Source organism: Fringilla coelebs, assembly GCF_963513975.1.
Source record: "Fringilla coelebs genome assembly, chromosome: 1".
NCBI lineage: Eukaryota > Metazoa > Chordata > Aves > Passeriformes > Fringillidae > Fringilla > Fringilla coelebs.
The window spans coordinates 53434485-53457430 of NC_140028.1; positions in this window are offsets into that span (position 1 = coordinate 53434485).

The following is a 22946-nucleotide window of genomic DNA, read 5'->3' on the forward strand; positions in this document are numbered from 1 at the left end:
ATAATCACAGAAACAGAGAACTGTACAGGAAAGGACATCTGGAGCTCATCCAGTCCAATCCTCCACTCAAAACAGACTATTTCAGAATCAGATCCACCTTTCAAGATATGCCAGATTGCTCAGGCCCTTGTTTAGTTTAATTTTTATAATCTTGAAGTATGGAGATTTCACAGCCTCTTCAGGCAACATTTTTCAGTGTCTGACTACCCTCAGAGTGAAAAAATTATTTCCTAGTACTTACCACAAAATTCCTGAGTTGCAACTTTTATCTGTTGCTCCTAGTCCTGTTATTGTGGCCTACTAGAAGCACATAGTTTAATTTTCTCAGCATCCACCTAATTGATGCAGAGGAAAGTCTAAGATCCTCTCTCAATCTTTTCCACACACAACAAACCAACCCTCTCCATCTCTCCTTAAATGCCATGTGCTCCAGCCCACAACTGCCTTGATGGTCCCCTGCTGATCTTGCTCCATTGTTGAGTTCTGACTGTGTAATCAATCATCTAATGTACAATAAACTGCCCAAAGGCATGGGTTTCTCCAGTATCAAATCTCACAGAAAAACAGTGGAATAAATATGTCACGACTCAGAAAATTCATCCACCACTCAAGACATTGCAGATAAGAATGGAGCATTTTGAAATTATCACACAAAATTATCCCTCTGTAAAACATCTAGTGTAGCACAAAAAGTCTAAAGGTTACCAAAAGCATTTTTTAAAAAGCAGCAGAATGCAGGTAACAGTAGAAAAGAGACTAAGATTTTAAGAATGCCAGTAATAGAGTCTTAGTGCAGTATCTGCAGTACTGCAGAAAAAACTAGAGTGGAATTTATGACCAGTGAGAATATTAATTTAAGTGTTCATCTTTCAAGCCTGTAAGAATCTGTAGAGACAATGATAAATACCAAAGAATGGTCATGGGCATTGAAAAACATATTTATTAGATCCCTAGGAGCTTTTTTTATTTATCTAGGAAATAATCTAGATAAATTTGAAGACCAGGTATGAGTGGCTTACAGTTTAGCTTTTCAGGAAAGTGGAAAAGATCATTTAAAGTTGAGAGCCGATAAAATGAGAGAACTGAAGGAAATAACTGCCTCAGAAAGCAGACAAATGCTGGGATTGGCACCCACAGCAAAGCAGAGGAGTCACCAGAAACCAGACAAGTACCAAAAACAAGGCAGCTTGAGGGACCAGGATGGAAGCTTTGATTAGAGTTGGAGAGCACTCTATTTTATTTCATCATAGGCTGGTCTAGCTGTCACCTTGGGAAATTATACAAGACCCTGCTCTGGTCTCTTTTCTAGTGTCATCTTTCTCTCTACCTGGAAAAATCAAATCAGTGGGATTATGGCACAGCAGATGAAGAAGCAAAGAGGGAATTCTGTCCATTTTGTACCTGAACACAACAACACTCTGAATAGGGTGTAAAGGATATGGCATGCCATGTTGCCAGTCAGTAGTGCTCATTTTGCCCAGAAGGACAAAGTACAGCTGGGAAATTAAAGGGAAATAGGAGTGTCACGGCAACCAGTGCTCCCCTTGTTGTGTGACATGGAAGAATACTTCCCATCACACTGTCTCCCTATGCACTGCTGGAGCTGCATGTGGCACTCACAGGCACAGCTACCACCACATTCAGTTTACAGCTAATATTGGCACTTAATAATCCATCCGAAAACAAAAAAAGTCTCTCTGTCTCAGGGTCTTGCTATCTTTCCAAAGATTTTTCTTGTCTTACAATATCATATTTTTCTTTAAATTCCCAATTCAACTTAAAAAATAGCAATATAGGAGTTCAAACACTAGGGAGAAGGTGGGCAGAAAAATAGTGGAAGGCAGAACAGGAAGGCCCCTTTGGGTGGTAACCTGCATTTGGACTGGCTCACAGTGCTTGTGACCCCACAGTCTTACTCTTCCTAACCATTTTTCATTCCCAGAAGAAGGAGCTCTTTATTTTACTGTATATTTGACAAGAAGTTTCAGTAACTGCTTAACCTCTACCATATAAGCAGACCTATTTGAGAGTAATATGTAACCAAAATATTTTCTAAGCATAGCAGCAAACTCCTTTGCAAAAATCCTTTTCAAATCTGTGTTTCATAAATTATATTTCAACAGAATTAGTTGTTAGTGTCAAAATGTTCATGAAAAGTATTTGGTTACCAAGAAAATATAATTTATGTCTATTAGTGTTTCAACAATAAATTTTCTGGACTAAAGAAACAAAACAGAATCAGAGAAGGAATCTGTTCTCCTCTCTTTTGAAATCTGATTACCAAATATGTTAGGAATTGGTATCAAAGTAAATAATTCTGTTTGTCTGAAGAAGTTGGCAACCACACTTTACAATCCCATTCAGAATTATCAAATTATAATCTGAAAACAAGATAATGCAAAGAAGCCCCCAGTAAATCTAACTGGTTGCATAGGAAGTCTGTTTTAGAACCTCAGTGTTTCTGTGACTGGAAGCCCTTTCCAAGTTTTTTGCATTCTTTTGCTCATGACCAGTCCAGATGGTTTTCTTGTGCCAAATTATTCTTCAGGTTGAAGAGTTGAAACAACATATTTTTATTTACTTTCAAAGTATCTTGCTGGCCTCCCTAGCTATAAAGGGACATGAGAGGGACAGATCCAGAACTTCATTTGAGATTGTCAGCTGCCTCCTCTCTGTAACAACAACATGAAAATTAGCATTCCAGTCCTCCCAGGTCTACCTGAACTGCCCTCTGCAAGAGACAAGCAGAATAACACTAAGTAAGCAACAAATTTCTTCATTAGCAAAAACCACATGTATTTTCACTGCAGAAAGACAGAACAAAAGTTTAATGCTACATCTGAACAACATAAACTTGAATGAAAAACAGATTTCCAAGATGATTGATTTGGAGAGCAAGAAATCTATGATCTTGTTCATGGGCTCAAATTTGGAGTTCTTGACCTACCTCCTAAGAAAGGGCAATCACCATTGCTTTTAGAGGCACTATTCTCAAAAAAACATGTCTGGAAGAACAATAGGATTTCTAGGAATTTTTTTTTAATTTTCAGATCAGGATAAAGGCAATATTTTCCGGACATTGGAAGGATAAAGCCTTCAAAACCGAGGAGAAAAAAAGTAGACTAAAAAAATTGGATTTTTCAATTGCACAGGATTAATTTACAGTACACTGACTGATCATTAGAGCATAGACAAAAGCATGCTGATATTTTCAAGGCTAAACTTAGGGCTTGGGGAGTATAACTGTCTCCAGGGTGGAGTTTTTTTTTTCCTTTTTTTTTTTTTAATCTCAGTTCCACTTTTGTTTCCTCCAAGGCAGTGAAGTTCCATGACTTTGAAGAGGGTTAGATGCTCCAAGTTCAGCTTTGAATCTGTCATCTACAGTCTGAAAGATTCCTCCTTATTTTTATCATCTTAGTTGGAATGAAAGAAGCATTTTCAGCTATCTTATCAGCTAGCATTGCAAGACTCTGTTCTCACTCCCATCTTAGGATGTATTATTAATGATAGAAAAGAACAGCAGGCAACAGAATTTTACACAATTGATGGTGCTGAGTACCATGCCAAGATATTATTAATGTGGTTTTTTATGAAAACAAAAACAGCTTTAAAATACAGCCTGTAGTCTATGGTTTAATATTTCAGGACAGGAGTCTTCTGTGGCCATTTTGTTTTAAAAAGCAAGATAGCCCTAGGTCAGCACTGCCCATGTCTGTGTGCGTGTCTCTATTCCCTGTTTTACCTCCCCAAATCACTGGGCATTCTCAATGCATCCTTGGTGCTTTTATCCCCAGTCTAAAATCCTGCAGGAAACTTGAGAACAGAATCAATTATTTTTGTTGTGAAGTTCAGTAAGAGTCCCCATATCACAGTCCCACAAAAACATTTATTAAATCAGAATTGGAATGGAATCTAAGTTGGTTCGCTTTCAAGGTCTGGTTTAACTGCCAATTGTTGTCCAAAAAAAAACAGTAAAAAACTTCATTGTTTTAGCTTATTTTCATTAGCAGAGCTGTTTTGCTTGCTGTTCACATTATTATGTGGAGAATAAGAAGAAAAGAGTTGTTCCAATACTAGTCTTCCCCACTGAGGCTATGGATACCAGGATATCAAAGTTCTCACCAAGCAAAGGCGGTTTGAAGAGAACCTGAAACTTCGGTCAGGAGTAAGATAATGCCAAGTATCAGTTTGGATCTAATAGCAGTCAGGTATCAGCATTGCTCTTCTGCTTGCAAAACACCCAGCACTGGAGCTGTGGCTTGCCTAAAGGAGTTTTCTCTCAGCAGTTTCCTGAAAGCCAGAGAAAGATGAACTTCATTTCCACCAGTGAACTGTAACGGGAGAGCTCTGATGATACATTACATATAAGAAATGAGTCATGCTGCGGTTTCCTGCTTCAGTTTATTGAGTGCAGAGTTGTTTGGCCTTTTTCTCCAGCCATGACCCTTCTCCTGCTCAGAAGTCCTTGAAGATAGCTCTTTCCTTTCCCAATCTCCATAGTTACAGTAAGGCTCAAGGATAGAATTTTGTTATGCAGACTCTTACTTTTGGCCCAGAGGCAAAATCTTAACACCCACATCTTGTAAAATCTTGTAAAAATCACAGTGGCCAACAACAGCCTGAAAGACAGAGAAGATCAACAACTATACAGCTAGCTTATAACTGCACCAGTGTTTTAAAAAGAATTATTATTAAGGATCTTTATTGTAAATTCCAAATAATTCTATAGGCTGCCTTCCTGATGTCAAACTCCTCCAGAAACAGCAGCATGATGGTTCTGAACAAACCAAGAGCTGCCCGCTGATACAACATGACAGGGCCAGAAGTTCAGAGCTCTCTAGGTGCAATCAACTGGTTGAAAGGAAATTTGTGGAGTACCTGATAATTCTTTTATCTAATAAGATAAAGCATTCTCATATATACACATTCATCATAGGAAGTTAATGGCTTATAATTATGGTTCAAATATTTTGCTAATAGCTTAAATATCAGTTAGGTATGGGAAAGGAAAGCCAATAATGAAGTGGAAGTCCCTAAAGAGAAAGTAAAAAATCAGTGTTCTAAACAGTGTAAACAAGATATGAGGCAAAAGAAAAAAATGCAGATGGTCACTTTTGACCCCATGATGTGTGCAACTGATTATCAGGGGTACACAACCATGGATCTCCTTCGAAGACAGTCAGGCTACTCCAGTTCATGTCTAACTGAGCTCTTTGAAAATTCTGAGACAAGAATGTTCTTGGCTACAGTACTTTTTGGTATGTGAATGCAAAGTGTCACATTTGCTAAATTTTATCACTTTTCCATATACATACACATGCAAATGCCCACTGTCAACCTGCAGATTCCATACATAGCTGTGGATTTTTCACATGAAATACTAAAAATGTTATTCTTTTGACCAAATCATTTCCCACATCTGCCTCATTGATCCCTTTGTCCTCATACCATCTTAACATATATTTTCTCATTTTCTGATATTTTAAATGATCTTCCACACCCTTTCTTACTAGCTTCTTTCAGAATAATTCAAGTTCTCTTGGAGCAGCAGTGACTGGCAATTCCTTCTTCTCAATAATTATGTAGTTATCTCTTCGCCAGTGACAGTCTTATCTTCCAACTCCTTAATATTGCTGGAAAGCTCCTTGAAACATTCTTTATGAAAGGGAGTTGCATTTTGGCAGCCCTTATGCAGTTTTCTTTTTGCTGGAGGCAGAACTAATTCATCTGAAGGGCATTTTTGTCATCATAAGTGGTGACAAGCAGTAGGCATTTTGAATTCTTCTCTGGAGCACCTACTACTCACAGACTTAGCTCTTTTCCAGCCAAATCCTTTATATCTACATCAGGGAGGGAAAGTGTGTAAGCAAATCTCTGCAGATGTGTACAAGCAGTTACCCACCATTACATGTGGGATTCAGATTCAGCAGATCTTGTGGTTGTCTCCCAGCTTTCATTCCCTGGATTTCCTAATAATAAGGGTATAAATTACAGCCTATTAGGATGATAGGTTTTGCTTGGGAAAGGCAACAGAAAGGAAGAAAACTCTTACTTCAAAAACATTGAGAAGAGGACATTCATTGATGGGAATAGTTAATTTTTATGGAGTCTATTCAGTCTGGTTTCTAAGTGCAATCTTAAGTGGTGCTGAAAGCACTGCAGTAAGAGATAAAGTATACGATGCATTAGAGTCTCATAGCACCCAGTGCATGATTCCCAGTCTTCACATGACAACAACTTTTAAGACTAGATCAACCCTGGATAACATCAGGAGAATATCTTTTCTGTCAGCTACGCATCAGTACAGACCCCAGTCTTCCCTACTGCCTTGTTAACACAGAAAAATCACATTTAAATCCCAAAGCTGTATCCACAGTGCTGGTAAGTGACTCTCACAGGCCTTAGTCACCCAAGTATAAATGGAAATACTTGAAATACTTTCTCCAGTCACTGGTAGTCTAATTCAAATTATTTATCAAAAAAACTTTAATACATCTTCTGAATTACTGCTGGATTCCTCTATTAGCTTGAATAGTCATTTTATTTTTTGTGTTGCTATTTAGTTCCAATGCAGGTTGTCACGTCTCCCATCAATTTCTGAGAAAAATAAAATGTGAGCAAGTTACAAAACAATATTTCTGTGAAAGAGCTTGTAGGGCAGGAGTTCAATACTTCCATAACAACTTTTCTGGACATATTTCACTTTAATTTGCAAGGAGATGAGTTCTAAAAAACCAGCTTTTTCTGCAGCAACTCCTGCTGTGATACCACACATCTTTTAATGGTATAGGCAGTAAGTCTGTGCCTATACCCTCTGCTGCAATGTCCCTAAACTCTCCTCTGGTTTTGCCTGTGAACAAACTGCTAACCAGGCTCTGGGATCCCTACAAGTAGATTAGCACAGTCCAGCAGAGCACCTTCAAAGGCACTATTTTCCTGAGTTGTTTCTGAACTTGTCTGTGCATGTCTGGAACCACAGCCAGAATTATTTCTTTCAATAGTCATTAAGATAATTTCCCAGGCAATTCCTTCATTTGTGAAAGACTGTATCTACTGCTGAGGTGTGGGAGCCTGAAGAAAGCCCTCAGTATTCATAGGATATTTTCTTCCTATGAGATGGATGAGTTCCAGCCAGACCTAAAATCATTCCTGGTTTGCAATGCACTAATCCAGGTGGGTAAAAACTGCACCAAACTTTCACTTCCATCAGACCCTGCTCAGAAATGGTTTTGCTTTGCCTAAGCACAGTACATCCCAAGATTCACCCCTGAGTGTGGATGTTGTTATTCCCCCTTATCAACACTGTGGAAGGGCTAAAATTCAGGTAACAGCTCTTACAACTTGTGCCTTACAAACACACCCAAACAATTACTGCAACAAGGGGCAAGGACAAAGAAAACACTGGACAAATGTTAAAATAGTTCCTATGTCAGAATATATTACAAAGTTTTCTCTGCCCTTTAAGGAATAACTTAATATTCTTATTTAATGTCTGAATGATATAGATGCAGCTTATTATAAGGAGGGAAGTAAAACAACTTTTTAAAATAAAGTGAAGTGGGTTTTATCCTCCTGAAGTTTCATTAAAATAACAAAAGGTAAGAGCTGCCAGTTTTCTGAAGCACGCAGTAGATAATTTCTTTCACCACTGTCACTTTCTTATTTGTAGAATTCAAAGTCTTAATACTGAAAAAGTGAAAAAGTGACCTGTAAATTTCAAATTAATCTCATCAAATATTTGTAAACACCTTGTGTACCATTAGCCAAATATTTCTGACTCTCGAGAGATTTACATGCATTATTAATTCTACTTTTGATTCAAACTTGAACATATCTCTCTTTTATCCCATTTACTAATTACCTCTGAAAGAGCCAATGTCTGGTTAGTTAAAAATAGACCTCTATAAATTTGTAGGAATTATTTTGATATATACTGTTGTAACTGCTTTCAGATTTCATCTATACTTACCCATAGTGCGAAAGCACCTCATAACTGAATTGAGAAAATTGAGATTCTTTTCATTCAGTGACTGATCCTCATACTGGAAGAGATTATTTTAATTCAGTGAACCTCGTACCTGCTGGATTCTTTTTCCTCTTTATTTCTACTAGGCTTAATGTTGTAAAAGACATTGCAGCACAATGCATGCAAGCTCCTCAACCTAAACTCCTAAAATCAAAGAGTACTTCCATGGTTTTATGGAAAATGCAACCATTCATTTTCATGAATGCAACAGGTAATAGGGAAAAGATTGAATTTGATTAATGGATTTTTCCTAGATCGATACCACTCTCAATGAGACTTCAATATGGCCTTGGGTTGCCTTTGTAAAGATTGTAGCATTTACTTGGAGAAAGTGCTACTTTAAAAATTGTGGGGCAAGCCTGTTAAGGTAAGGTACATTCTGATGCCCAGTATTTCTTTCCTAAACAGCAAATGCCTAAACTCTTGTGAGTATAAATGATATTTAACTTTATTATGATAACAAGAATACATTTCTTGTCCTCGTGCTTATACAAAAGAACTTGAAGGTATGATTTCTTAACCCCCTGTGCTCATTATTTGTAACACCTGTCTGCTTGAAAGCCAATCAATTTATTTATATTTTAGAGTAGAACTGTATCTGGAGTACATCAGTAAATAATACCGTATGGGCTTTCAAGCAAGTTTTCAAATGTTTAACAGGAAAAAATGAATTTCCATGCATTTTGTTGACACACATGTTTCAGAAGGAACCTCTTCAGAGTTTCTAACCCCACTACAGGAAGAAATATGTTGGAAGTATCCACATGAGTAGATTTGGACTTGATTTGTGAGACCTCCACCACTGGCTTTGATTGTTTTCACGCAAAAAATGTCGGTTGTGAGGTTCAGAGAAAGGTGGATTCTGTGGATAGTGTTTCTATAGTGCAAATTAACAACAGAAGCAACTCACCTCTGCTGGTGGTCACATTTTTCATCATAAACTGCACCGATACCTGTCTAAGAATCAGCTTAAAATCATGACTAACCTAGAGTTTGTGGAGCACATTTCTATCCTGAACTATTGTCTACTCTAAGAATCAGACACACATCTTTCTACAGACAATGGTCCACCTGCCACCTTCTTCCAGTATCTATGAATCTATTATGGGGTACAGAAGAAATGTATTAGAGAATGTAGAAAGTATGATTAGAAGTATGTTCTAATAGTACTTGTTCTGTAGACTGTATTTCTCTGTGCTCTGCAACACCAAGAGCTGGTCTTCATCCACCTGACAGCAAACTACAGGGACAGTCTTCCCAAAAGTGCCATCAGCCAGTTGCACTCTTCAAAGAATTACTAGTGTAATTCTGAATGTCTCAGAGACACAGAAATGAGAGATGAAGATATGTAAAAACAACTTTTGTATTGCTTGCAATCATCTCTAGTAATCACTTGCAGACTGAGTGTGTTTTTGAATACGGGGTGCTCAGGATATGCCTACGACAATTGTTTTAGGAATGTCTGACACAAAAATGATTGTACACTTCTGTAGTTTTCTGCAAATGAATAAATCATGACAAGAATCACGTGTGCACATCTGAGAAATAATAGATGAGATAAAAGTTAACACAGGGAAAAACAAAGACTAAAAGCTGCAAACAAATTGCTCATGGAATTAATTTGAAAAAGATTATTTAAGGACCGTTTTCAAAAAATTGTATACAGTACTTATCAGAACTGGCAAATTTAATGTGCTGGATTTCAGCTTTAGAATGTTTTGCCGGTTTTTGAAATTCCAGCATGTTTAATTTAGGGATAGGGTGGGATGAGATAGGCGGGGATGGATTGAGATGGGAAAGATGGTGCAAAAAAAGAGGCACTGCCTGTAAAATAATGCTGCATTTTTCAGTAAATTGATCACAACCATAAAATCATTCTAATTATACGTGAGATTGTTTCTTTGATGTGAAGAGGATATCTATGCATCTTTAAAAGGAAAGATTTACTCTAAAAAGCCAGTGAAACTTTGTGTTGGTATTCAAGATAAAAATCTTCATAATTTATATTTCTGAATTCGGCATCTGAAGAATGTAAATCATAGAGAACAATGAAGTTATAAAAAGCACCAAGTGTTCTTCCATGGTGATTTGTGAGGGTTTTTTTCCTCACACTTTCTTTCCACTGTTGTGACTCAAACAAACAGTAAAACTACTTAACTTTGTTTAACTTTGTTATTTCAGTTAAATTCTTATTTCCTGGATAAGGATACAATACAAAGAGTTCATTTGTAATTAAAATTGATTCTATCTCAGCAAGAAGACAGAGCATGATAGAAGGTAGACAGTGTATGTGGTGAGTAATTTTAATTAGGATAGTGGGGGGACAAAAAAAGTCTCAAAGCTTTAATTTTCTGATGTGTTACCTAGAGAGGGAAGCAGATTAGGGACTTTAATTTAAAACTTGTAAGGTAGATGATAAAACCTGTATTGCAAGTATATATTAATATAGGCTGAATCTAAAGGTAAAATGTAATTTTTAAATTGGCTTTACACAAGTGAGTAAATCCTGAAGAAGCATCCAAAATTACTGAGTAGCAGAAAAAAAAATTTCTTCTCTAACTCTGAGTAGCTCACACCAATGATTTGTAGTCTCACCTCCTCATGCTTTCCCATGCTTTACCTCCCTAACCTGGAGTTTAGAAATTCTTTCTAACCATATAAAGGCCAAAATCCTTGTGTAATCATTTGACTACAGTTGTTGAAATGGAGAAAGGGAAACAGCAGCAAGCCCTGCAATAAAATCAGGAAAGCTGGCAGACCTGATGCAGCCACTACTTCCACTGCATTTCCGCACAGCTGGCAGTGATACAAAATAAATCCACTGCCCGCTGCCTGTCCTCCTGAAGAGTTTAGGTATCTGACCTCATCACTGATTCCAGATGGAGGTTGCTGCAGCAAGTAGCTTTCCAGCACTTTTGAAATTAAGTTCTATTGCCTCAAGTCTTCAAAAACTTGTCTTCAGGGTCAGTGAATGACAGATGGTGCAGTCTGTCACAGCCATTAAGTTTCTATTCTATCCTTTCAATACTTTTAGAAATTTAATATTTGTTAGCAGCCTTATTTATAAAAGTGAATAGAAATTATGCAGAAGGAATTCAAAACACATAGAAAACATGAGTCAAGATCCATTTTTATGGATCTTGTAGGAGTATAGGAGTTGGAGGAAGCTGACACCTGATTCTTTTTCAGCCATCTGTAAGTAAATGAAAGTAACAAAACCAAAAGTCAAAACATACACAAAAGCATGCACACACACAAATGTGAACTCAAAGATGACTCATCCCCCGGTGAAACTTCAGCTCCCCTCTGCATTAATTCACCTTTCATCCTTCACACACAGAAACATTTGAATTAATACTATACAAACAACACAAATTCGAACCCAAAATGCAGGTCATTTACTTTTCTAAAAACCTAAGGAAGTGTAGGGTTATGGTTCCTGATTTGCAACCATATGCTCTGAGGAATGTTTTGGACAGAGAAGACCAAGTATGACTAGAGAAAAAGACTTCCACTTCCACATACAGCGGAATGTCCAAAACTTCACAGTTAGGGAGACATTCTTATGGGCAATACCTGACATGAAGGTGCACATCCAGAATCTGTCTTTCTTCAACGAGTGGAGATGTGCAACCAGTCACCTCCACACCTTCTCCATTCTCTTGACTGCATGAAATAGAAATGCCTATTCCTCTGGCATTGAAAGATACTGAAATTAAATAAGTCCCCAAAGGTAAAAAAGTAATCCCTAAGAGTGACACTAGAGCTGAAAAGAAGTCACTTTTTGTGGTTGTCTCCAGTAGAACAAGTCACGCAAAAACAGTGTGACCCTCTTTTTCTTTTTTTTTTTTTGATAATCTACTTTTAACTGAAGAGTCAGTTTGAAAGAGAGAGGAGAAAAAAGTCCACACAGCTACCAGAAGGCAGCAATTCACAGCCATTTAAAGCAGTGTAATAATACCATGGGGCAGGGCAGGTTTGAAATCATTAAGGAGACCAAATCTTGAGAAAGGAAATTGTTGCAAGATTGCATTATTTATAAAGTTAAACTATTCACTGGACTGAATCCAAAGTAGTCGTTATTAAGCAGCAAACCTTTGCCTGCTATGAACAAGCCATTCTGTTCTGTCTCATATCAATATTACACACAGCTGGTTTTAGTAAAACTCCTGGTAATGAGTTTTGGACCTATGTAATTCTGCTTCTGATCAACTTTTTAATTTTATCATTACAAGTCTCTTTGAATGAAGTTGACAAACATGCAGGTACAAACAATCCCTCCAGCTATAATTGCAGCATTTTCAAAGGAAAGAAAGAACTTGAAGTTTGACCTGCAACCAGCCTACTTGCATTCCAATATCTCTCTCATAGCTTGAAAATGTTCCTGAAAACTTCTCCACAAGTTACATTTTCTGGTTTGGTGGCCAGTCCTAAAAAAAAAAAATTATATAAGATGTAGATGGATATCAAAATCTTATGGGTTATTCCCTGGGAGCATGACCCTACCAATCATTCCCATAAAGATTTTCCTTTTCAATAACCATAGAGAAATCAGCAAACGTGCTCACTCTAGGCACTGAGAGATTTAAAGCACGGTGCTGTAACATTTCATTGAGGTTGGGTAAAATAATTTGCCAGAGACAGTATCATTATGCACCTCACCAGAATCTTCAGAGTACAAATCTCAGAGTATGGGAAGAAAAAAGGGATGGAGAATGACAGAAGAGTAAGTAGCAAAATGCAGAAGATATTTCTTAGTTCTCTTCAAATGGCTTTTTTCTACAAGAGAAAATGCAATATTCTTGTTCATGGTTTGGTCTTTCTTTCTGTAAACACATTAGGACATAAAATGAGGATTGAGGGCCATAAAGGTACAATGTTTAGTTTCATCAATGCTGAAAAACAGGATACTCCAATGCAGAAGTGGGATTAGGAAACTCATCTAAAAAGGCTTGCAAAGCAAAAAATAAAAGGCATTATGATATCACATTCATATGCAGCATTCAGAACAGGTTCAGACCCTGATGGACCTGTATTCACCTTCCACAAAACCTGCGCCTGCAAGGGAAATTTTACAGAACCCAAACAGAATCCACCAGAAACCAAAGGGGAGATTTCCCAGTAGGAAGCATCAAGCTGTAACCACACTACCATGCTAATAATGCTACAGCTGGCAACAGCTCTCGTTATTTCCTCTGAAGAAGCAGAGCTTTAAGAAATCCTTATCCTATGAAACACTGATTTCCAAGTCCCACAATGAACAATGGAAAGAAAATGGAAGAAATTTTTTTACTTAAAACTGCAGTAGGGATATTAAATTTTATGAATGAAAGCAAAAATGCCATTCCCATTCAGCACCAACACCCCAGTCCTCCTCTTTATGAAGAGTTCTGAAAATAAGGCAACTCATTGCAAATAAATAAATAACTGGGAAAGACACCAGTATGAATGTATACATACATACTCAATGCATACAGAGTATGTATTCAGCTGCAAACATCTTGAAATGAAGCCAGAATGCTCAAAGTTGTCTTTTCTTAATGTGTATATGTTTATAATTTTGAACATGATACAATTTTCATATCTATAGGTAAACAAGAAGACAATAAAGTGACTATCAAATTTCCAGTCCACTTGATAACTTACTATCCTTAAAAATAAACTGATAATTAGATCAGCTATAAATTAAAATGACAGATTTACAAGTACCTGTATCTCAGCAGAATGTAGCAAGAACATTGTCCAAAGATGGCACACCAACAGATAACAACTTTGCTTATAGAATGTCTATGTGGAGAGGAAAGAAAACAAATTCTTCCAATTTGCCATGCTCCATTCTTGATGTTTATAGGCATTTTGAGGGAAAAAAATCTAATGGCAATTTTCTACAGAAAATCAGTTTCTGTGCAAGCCCTTTAAATAAATGTTTCCTAAGGACACACGCAAAGGGAAATTGAGTGACCTGTATGTCAGGTGATTATTCCCCTCCAGTGGATATAATTCATACAATTATTCAATAATCATCAAGATTATTGAATAATTATATTAATAATTTAGAAACAAGTGAGGAGCATAAGTGAACTTCTTCAGATCATGATGATAGTCTTATGATGGTTGTAAGTTTAGGCAGCCTTCTGCACAGCACCACAAATCAGTCTTTTCTCAGAGATCCTTGAGGACTTCTTTTCATGAGGAGAGGAGACGAAAGGAAGCAAGTAATAGCAAGTAATAGCAAATTCTATGGATTTGAATTACTTGCCAATTCAGATTCACTTACAAGAATTCTTCTCTGACTGTTATTTATTTTTCAGGAGAAACAGGACACCATAGAATAACTTTACTTCATGTTTGACATATACAAGTGTAATGTTCAGTCCATATCAGGAAATGTCTAGTTCACACAGCACATATCGCCCAGAAGGCATTATTACCATAATTGAATAAAAATTTAAAAATAAGAAAAATAATAAGGATCTGGTTTCACATACTTAGTCTTCTGGTTTAAAGAGGAAGCTGGAATATGTTTTCCAGAGAGTATGGAAATATTTCCCACGGAGGATACTCCACAGCAGAAAGTACCAGAAAAACCACTTTTAAAAAACCACACTACGAAACTCAAGTGTTTTCAGATGAAAGTATCAATTTCATTCACGTACTTCTTGCTTAACTGGGATGACTACTAAAATTCTTTGCAATCACCACTCAGATGAGATAATTATTTGAAAATATGCTCGACCTAAAACAACCTAACAAAGGCTACAGCAAAGAGACCAAAATACAAGACCAAGAAAAATCTAACATATCAGCTTCTGCTGTACCAATATATTTTAACCATTTTTTATTTAATTGACACTGAATCTGAATCAAAACATGATTCTCTGTGTAAAGAACTTATCATTATTTCAGGGGCATCAAAAGCTCAGCAACATTCATCAGCATTTTGTATGAAATTCCAGCTAAACCCTGAAGTTCACCAGATGTCCTCATATTGGATTTAGGTATCATCACAGGGCAGGGTCAAGAATATTGCAGCTACCATCGGTTTTTATACATGTCAAAAACAAACAACTCACAACGGCACAAGATGAAAAAGGTTATAAAATAAAAACATCTCATGTAAGCAAAACTGCTTGAAGTTGATTCCTGGCATGAAAAACAGTATCCTCAGAAAGTATAATGCCTCTGCTCCTGCCAAACATCTGTGATGGGTTTACAAGTCAGCCAGAGCAGGGGGGGTAGCTTTGCCTTGATCTCTCTCAGCGACTTTCCCCCCAAAAATAATAGACTTTTTAAAATGTAAAAAACAACTAAATAATTAGGAGAGGAGAGGGCATGGATGAGACACACCAAAACCTAAAAAATACTGCAACATTTCTTTTCACCTTTCATTTTATCTTTTTAGTCCCATCTTCTCTCCAGGCTTAGAACCAGTGATTATCCTGGTTGCAACAACCTCCACTCAGTTTCCTTTCATCATTAAAAAATTTTATGACATTCAAGATGTGGCTGTCTAATACTCTGTCCCTCCCAGGGATAGTCTCTAGACTTCTCTGCCATTGTGTAGTCTTGAGAATTTTCTCTTTCCTGAAAAAGAACTCTTGCCATGGTACATCCAATCCAATTTGTTTAAAAGGAGTACAATAGGATTCAAATAGAATACAATAGGCAGCAAGAATAACAAAAGTCCAATGCTGTCCATCCAACACCTTCGGTGTTTCCTCTCTCAACATATGGTCAAGCTTGAAGTACTTCTTCCTGGACCAAATCCTCTACCTTTATGTTACAAAGAGTGGGAAAGAAGAATAGAGCAAGGTTTGCTGGATTACAGTTTACTGCCACATCTGCTCTCACTGCAGAGGCATGGTTTGCACACAACTGCCTGGACCAAAAGCCAGGACAAACATACCAAGTTCTGTCTGCAGTTTATGTGCCTTAAGACAAAGAGACTGTTTCAACATTTACAGCACTGGCCATATTTTGACTCCATTGTGCTTCCCAGGAACTGCTGCTATATATGTGCAGTACTGTACTAAACTTCAGACTTAGGGGTTTTATTTCTTCATGTTCAATTTTGTTTGGTTTTTTTTTTCCCAAAATGTGTAGAAGTTAATGAATTAATTTGCAATTAACTTAGACCAGAGTCCTCAACAGCTATTTATGTGTTGAAATATCTCATTAATGAAAGCACAGCAGAATATAATCTAGCAGCAAAAGGTAAGTCTATAAGCATCTTACTTCTAAGCCCATCTTTCCCTACTACAGCTGTGTCTGACTGTGTTTTGGCACAAGCTAATCTCCATGTTCCCACACAGCTCAGTGCTCTTTTAGAACAGCTGCATAGCATTTGGTGGGGGAAAAGAAGGAATTACATGATGTGAAGTATTCCAGTTAACTGCATTCACTCTGTAATTATTTTGCAGTCACACAATGTCTAATTGGATTCTAGGACTTTAAAAAGGGATAAAGGGAACAATACTCTCATTCAAATCTTCCAGTATCCCATTAACCATCTGCTTCAAAAATGCACTCCAGGTTTTAGATAGCAGTAAAGCAACATGTGGAAGATGCTATTGGATGCTAAAATTCATTATCATAATCAGTTTTATAGGTCTTCGGAGCCATGAGTCCAGCTGACGGCAGATGAGTTGAGGGCCATCAAAACAGAGTAGCAGAAGACTAAGCAAATCCACAAAACTTTTTTTCAGACCAACTTTATTCAGTTGAACACTACTTCTGATTTCAGCTTGGGCACGATTGTAATGCAGACCTGGCATGACCTGCATGGAATGGAGTGATGACAGAGTCATTTTTCTAAAAACCACTGCAAACTTACTCTGAACAACTGAACCTGAAGACAAACACCAAGATTTTAGTAGGATGAAAAAAAGTGGCCATTACAATTTGGAAGTTCACTACCACAGCTTCCACTAATTGACAACTAGCCACTTTTGTACACTAGAACAATCTTCAAGCTCTTCTGGAGGCAGGCAACATCTAGATACTAAACTCCATTAGAAGTGCTATTCAAACTGTCTGCTTCAGGTATATAGTAAAGGAGGTCAGAATTCCTTTTCTTCTTTTCCAGACTTAACTCCCTCTTTAAACTGCATAGGTAATTAGTCTCTGAAATTTCTATTATATTTAAATGAGAAAACTGATGGATCCAGCCCCTAATCTTTCTCTTGCACCAAGTCACAGATCCTACAGGGCATTTCTGGTCAAGGCCCATTTAACAGCTGTGGAAATTTCCTGAATAGCAAGCATAATCAATAGTTCCTGAATAGTAAGTGTAAAGAATAATGACAGGAATGCTCGATGGCAATGGAAGAACATTTTGCTCCCAAATCCACAGTGTTCATTAAGGATGATGGAGGTACTTTTGTCATTGCATGAGATTTAGCATGCTCTGCATTTTTCTAGATGACACATAAGAGAGGGAAGTTTATCCAAAACCTAACTAAACTAGCTGAAAATTACCCTGTGGATTGGAAAGGGATTGTGGGTGTCCTACTAGAAATAAAAATACCTTCTTCCTGCTTCTTGAAGCATAGCTTCCACTTTGCACAAATTCTTTTTGAGGAAGTGAAAAAGTTCCCTAGCAAAGGAGATGTTGAGAACTTGTCTTCTCTGAAAAAAAAATTCTGGCCATGGTAGTTCTGATCCAATTAGCTGGATGTAAGAAAGAAAGAAGCTTTATAGACATACCAGTCCCATGAAAATCATGCATCTGAAAATCTCCAAAACTGATGAGGTGGCGTTCTCACACCTTAAATGCTGGCTATAAGAAAACAGAAAGCATTCTGCCAAGAAGTAAATTAACAGTATTTATATAAACATTTATTAGTCATTGTTGGTTTGGACTGAGATCGAACACAACAGGATGGATTTAAAACACAGGAAACTGAAGAGGTCAAACAAGGTGAGTACACATATCTACTTAGTACACAACAGTGACATACCCAAGTCACTGTTTTCACAAAGGATGCATTGAGCAAACCTTGGGAGGCTCTTCTTCTTCCAAAGCAGACATTTTACAGCACCATCAGCCAATCATCCAAGAGGGGGGGAAAAGAGGACAGCTGGCACATAAACTGTCTGAAGGTTCACAAGTTGCTGCATTCCATGTCAGTTAAAATCACCATCCCTAAATGTAAATATTCTTCTGATAGCTCCCTTGCCTTTTCCAGGAGCACTTATTGTATCTCTTATTCAGCTTTCTGAGCATGCTGACAAAATGCTCTAATAAAAGTTTGTTCTTTTGATTAATGACAAAATTAAGCAGACAATGAGAGCTGATAAATTAAAGAGAGAACAAGTTTAATCTCACAAGAAATTGTTATTTGACCACTTCTCCCTTTTGTCGTATTTCTCCCAACTCCCTCTCCTGCACTTTGTCAGGAGATATGTGATATTTTGAAGCATAATGAAAATCTGGAAATATTCCTCTCACCACAGATGAGTCCACTGCTAAAAGGCATACCTGGTGTAAGAGATAAAACATCAGGCCACTCTGCTCTGCATACAACTACCAGGATCAGGGAAGACCTCTCAGCATTCTTTTAGCCTAAAAAAAGCACAATTCTTTCAATGGAAAAAAGTTTACAAATGCATAAAAATCTACTGTTTAGCATGCTCAAGGATTGTGATGCTTGAGTACTTACACAGTAAGAAATGTCACTTAGCTGTTCCCTGGACGAAACAGCTGTTCTTTACCCTCACTCTCTGACCACACCCAATAGGAAAGTGAGAAGGCAAAAAAGGGAAGCAGACAAGAGGTAGTGAACGTCTTGCCTTACCTTTTTTTTCCACAGGATTCTTCTTTAGTAAACAAAATTATTGGTAAATATTACCTTTTAATATGCAGAGAGTTTTATTCACCATCTCAAGGCAAACTGCCAGAATTAAGCACAGAGCATAAGAGCTCAAAATGCTGATCAAACCATGTGCCAAAGTACTTTTCCTCCCTTGGTTTCTTGTCTGCTGTTAAAGCAGTTATAGAAACCAAGCAGTGACGCCATTCATTGCATTTAATACTGATGGCTTCCTTTACCTTGAGGTAAGCATCCAGCCAAACAAAAAGAAGTAAGTCTTCCAACAAGAACAGGAATGAGAAGGGTACTTGGTACAGCTGCACAGTGGATTTTCTAGTTTTAACAAGCAAACATTAAGCACCTGGCACTGTTAAGAAACTAAGAACCTAAAGAGGCACATAGACCAACATAACAGAAATAGAAGTGCTTGGCCATTATTTGAAACTATCTTACTAAATGCACCTACTGGATTTTATTGCAGTTTCTCTTTTATTTTCCAGCAGGACTACTCCACAGCAATCTCTACCTGGATTTTGCATCTTTCCTTTGATGAGTAATGTGCCAGACAAGAGCCTGATGTCTGGCAGACCTGTGCCTTCTCAGAAAGCATAAACTGGGCCAGAAAGGCAAGCGGATTCAAGGTCCTGCCCCCATCAGCTCAAATCTCTGTGACAGAACCAGGTAGCAGCAATGCCTCTACACAGGTCCAGTCACTTTCAGTACCTACAGCAGAAGCCTGGTTCCCTGCCTGTATTAGCACATGATACAAAGAGAGATACAAAATGGTTTATGAGTGGCTGAGAGCTTTTGAACAAATTTACATGCAAGGTGACCCAAGGAGAGCAGGTGCATGAAAAAAGTTGGCAGATTGATACATAGGAGGAGTTGTGCTCAATAGAGGGGCAGGGAAAATGTAAGAAGCTCTCTAGTCCAGTGAGCTGCTGACTTTTTGTATCCATAGGAATATTATTCTAACAACTTGTTTTACTTGAAAGTGTTCCAGAACAAGACCTAGGAAGTGGCTATCCTTTCTGTAGCAAGAAAGATGAGTATTTTGAGTCAATATTGGGAAAAAAATACGACAAGAAAATAAGAGATTGCTGTTATTAAGTAGAGAAAGTATGTAGCATATATGGTCCACATGTAAAAGAACAAAGCACATGTAAAATAATAGCACCTTAGCAAGAAACTATCCTTGCAAACTCTACTCTATTAATCTAGCTTCTGAATAATTAGCATATTTAAAATACTTTCCATGATTCCTTCTTGAAATACATTTCAAACTTTTTAGGCATCTTAGAACACTGATTGGGAAGTTTAGATATTAAGTAGCAAAATGTGAATGCTTCCAGAGCACCAGAGTATGAAGTTCTTTCCCTTACACATAAAAGTATCTTTCAGGAATGGCCTCCAAGTTAAGTAAACTGATGATACTTTTCTTTCCAGCCAAGTTTGGGGAGTTTGGACTTTCAAGTCCAAATGAAGTCAAGGAATTTATTTTACCTATTGTTTTTATCTTTGACTAAAAAAAATAGCATAGCAGACTGATAAAGACACTCTGCTAAAGTTACCTTTAAAGTGGTTTCTTCACAAATCAAGACAGTTCTGATGCTTTCAAGGGAAAAATCTGTGTGAATGACACCAAAGACGCTCAAAGGAGCAAGTCTGGATTTGCTCCAAAAAAATCCTTTGGCTTCATACACAGAAACCCCAGCACCAGAGTTTAGGGATAAAAGAATAGCTCTCTCTACTATAAAGAAAATTCCTTTTTATTTCTAGAAAAGGAGTTTTAAAAAAACAATAAAAATAGTTTTCCTCTGAATCTTCCAACAGAAGATTCAGACAATGCCCAGAAATGCTCAGAAAGAGACAATCAAAGCAGATGAGCTTCTATCATTAAATCCTTCTCAGAGAAAATATCTGGACTACTATCAAATTTTTACCTAGACCACAGAAGCAGGACAGAAAATGCTCATGTCTGTGTTTTATCCTCCTTTTCTTTGCTTAAAAGGGTTTTGATTAGCAGGCATAAGGAATAAGTGCTAGCTCTCATTTCCTGGGGAAAAGTATGCCCTTTGTCCCATATGGGCAGAGACTAACAGCTGCAATCTACCTATTCATTTCTGCAGGTGACATCACTCTAAAAGGGTTGGTTCCTTCAATACAGAAAGCCACAAGGGACTGATCATCTGGGGAAATAGTCTCCTTATCTCATAGCCAGACACAGTTTTGATCAAAGCTTTATTGTGTATGAAAAAGAAAATAAAGGCTTCTCAAAATTTCAGCCGAATTTCACTTCTGATTTTATTTTAAAATGCACTGGCGTTTTCAAAGCTTCTTTATTGCCCTTTCATGATTACTATTTGCCTGCATTACCATCTTGTATTTACTTCCATGTGAAAACAGTTTACTTCATAAACCACAAAAGCCCTTTGATATTCCTTTCAGTGTAGCATTAATAATATAATCTGAGGCCCTGGGTATTATGCTACATAGTTTATCAACAGCACATTAACCACTCAGTACTTTCTGAACAGTGCTGCTATCTTATACACCATCAGTTCCTGCCTGGATCACATCTATTTTGGCTAAGAAAAAAGATACCATCTTGCCACTAGCTGATGGTGATTAACTGTGGTCTCATCCCAGAGCCATCAGAATATGATTCTTGAGACACCATAGATAGCCATTCCACATAGCATGTGAAAATGAAATTTCAGATTTACAGGAAAGGCTGCAATTCTTCAGCAGACATATATGCAGCAGAGTTCTTATTGCAACATCTTTTTTTTGACCTTGCAAAATCCATTGTTCTCAGAATCACAAAATGGTTTAGATTGGAAACTACCTCTAGGGTTGTCTTGTCCATCCCCCTCTGATCAAGTAGGGCCAATTGATTTACTTGTATTTAGCAAGAAGCATATGAATACCAAACATGAAAATCCAGCCCCTTGCTATAACTCACCAGCTTTTTAACCAGTCTGACAAAAAAGGGAGATAGGCAGTGGCAACACTCATCCTGGCTTGTCTCACTGCAGGCTGCAAGGGGCAGTCTGCCTACCCAACACACTCCAACCCAGATCATCAAACCTCACACCACCTGGATCATGACTTCAGCACCCTTCATATCCATTGTACTCAAACAGGTACTTTTTCTTTCTTCCAGCTTACCCCTCATAGCTTTCCTGTAACACACCTACTTTACTGTTATCCTCAAATTAGGCAAAAGCAGATCACGCTTTAGAGCTTTGGCTCGAACCTCACTTTTGCACACCCCATGCTTCACTGCTTTATTTCAGCAGTTCTTGAACGTACATTACTTGCACATGAGATCTCAGGAGATTTATTTCATTTGATAATAAGCTGACTATCAGCAGAGCTTGCCCAGCCTCACCACTATACACACAAGCTGCACTTGACAGAAATTTCTGTGAGTATTTGCTTATGATAAAAGGTAATTCAAACACTTGAAACTACACCTTCTTTGAAATAGGAATTAGAGTAGTTTCATAGCCCCATAATGAAAAGCCTTGTGGGAGAGAAATCTCACCTACAGTAATTTTGACTTTTCACAGTCACAACCATTTAAAAAATATTTATATCACTGTTTGGGGTCAGAAAATAATGAATTTTCTGAAGAGTCTCAGGCTGGATGATATCAGAAATTTCAATAAATCTTTTTTTGCTCATTTTTTAAATGGAAATTTAAATAAAATCACAGGAGTATCCAAAAGTTAACTCTAAGGAGTATGAGAGAACTGAAATCAAGAAAATTATGCTAATATTGTTTATGTTAAATCTAAGACACAGAGATGCACCCCATAGCTGCTCCTCAGACAAAAGTACAAGGAAAAAAGGTATTTTGGCCAAAGTAAGGGAAAACAGAGCAGCATTTTCAGATTGAAATGATAGTCAAGAGAGAGATCAAGAAGCATCTGGGCAATTCTCACAGGCACATGGTGAGATCCCGGAGTTGTCCTGTGCAGAGCTGGGAGTTGTAAATCTCTTATAACTCTGGATATCCTATGACTCTGATTCTAGAGAAGCAATTTTGTAAAACACAGACATCTAAAGCATGAAGTCTGAAGTTGAGACATGGTTGTCCAAAC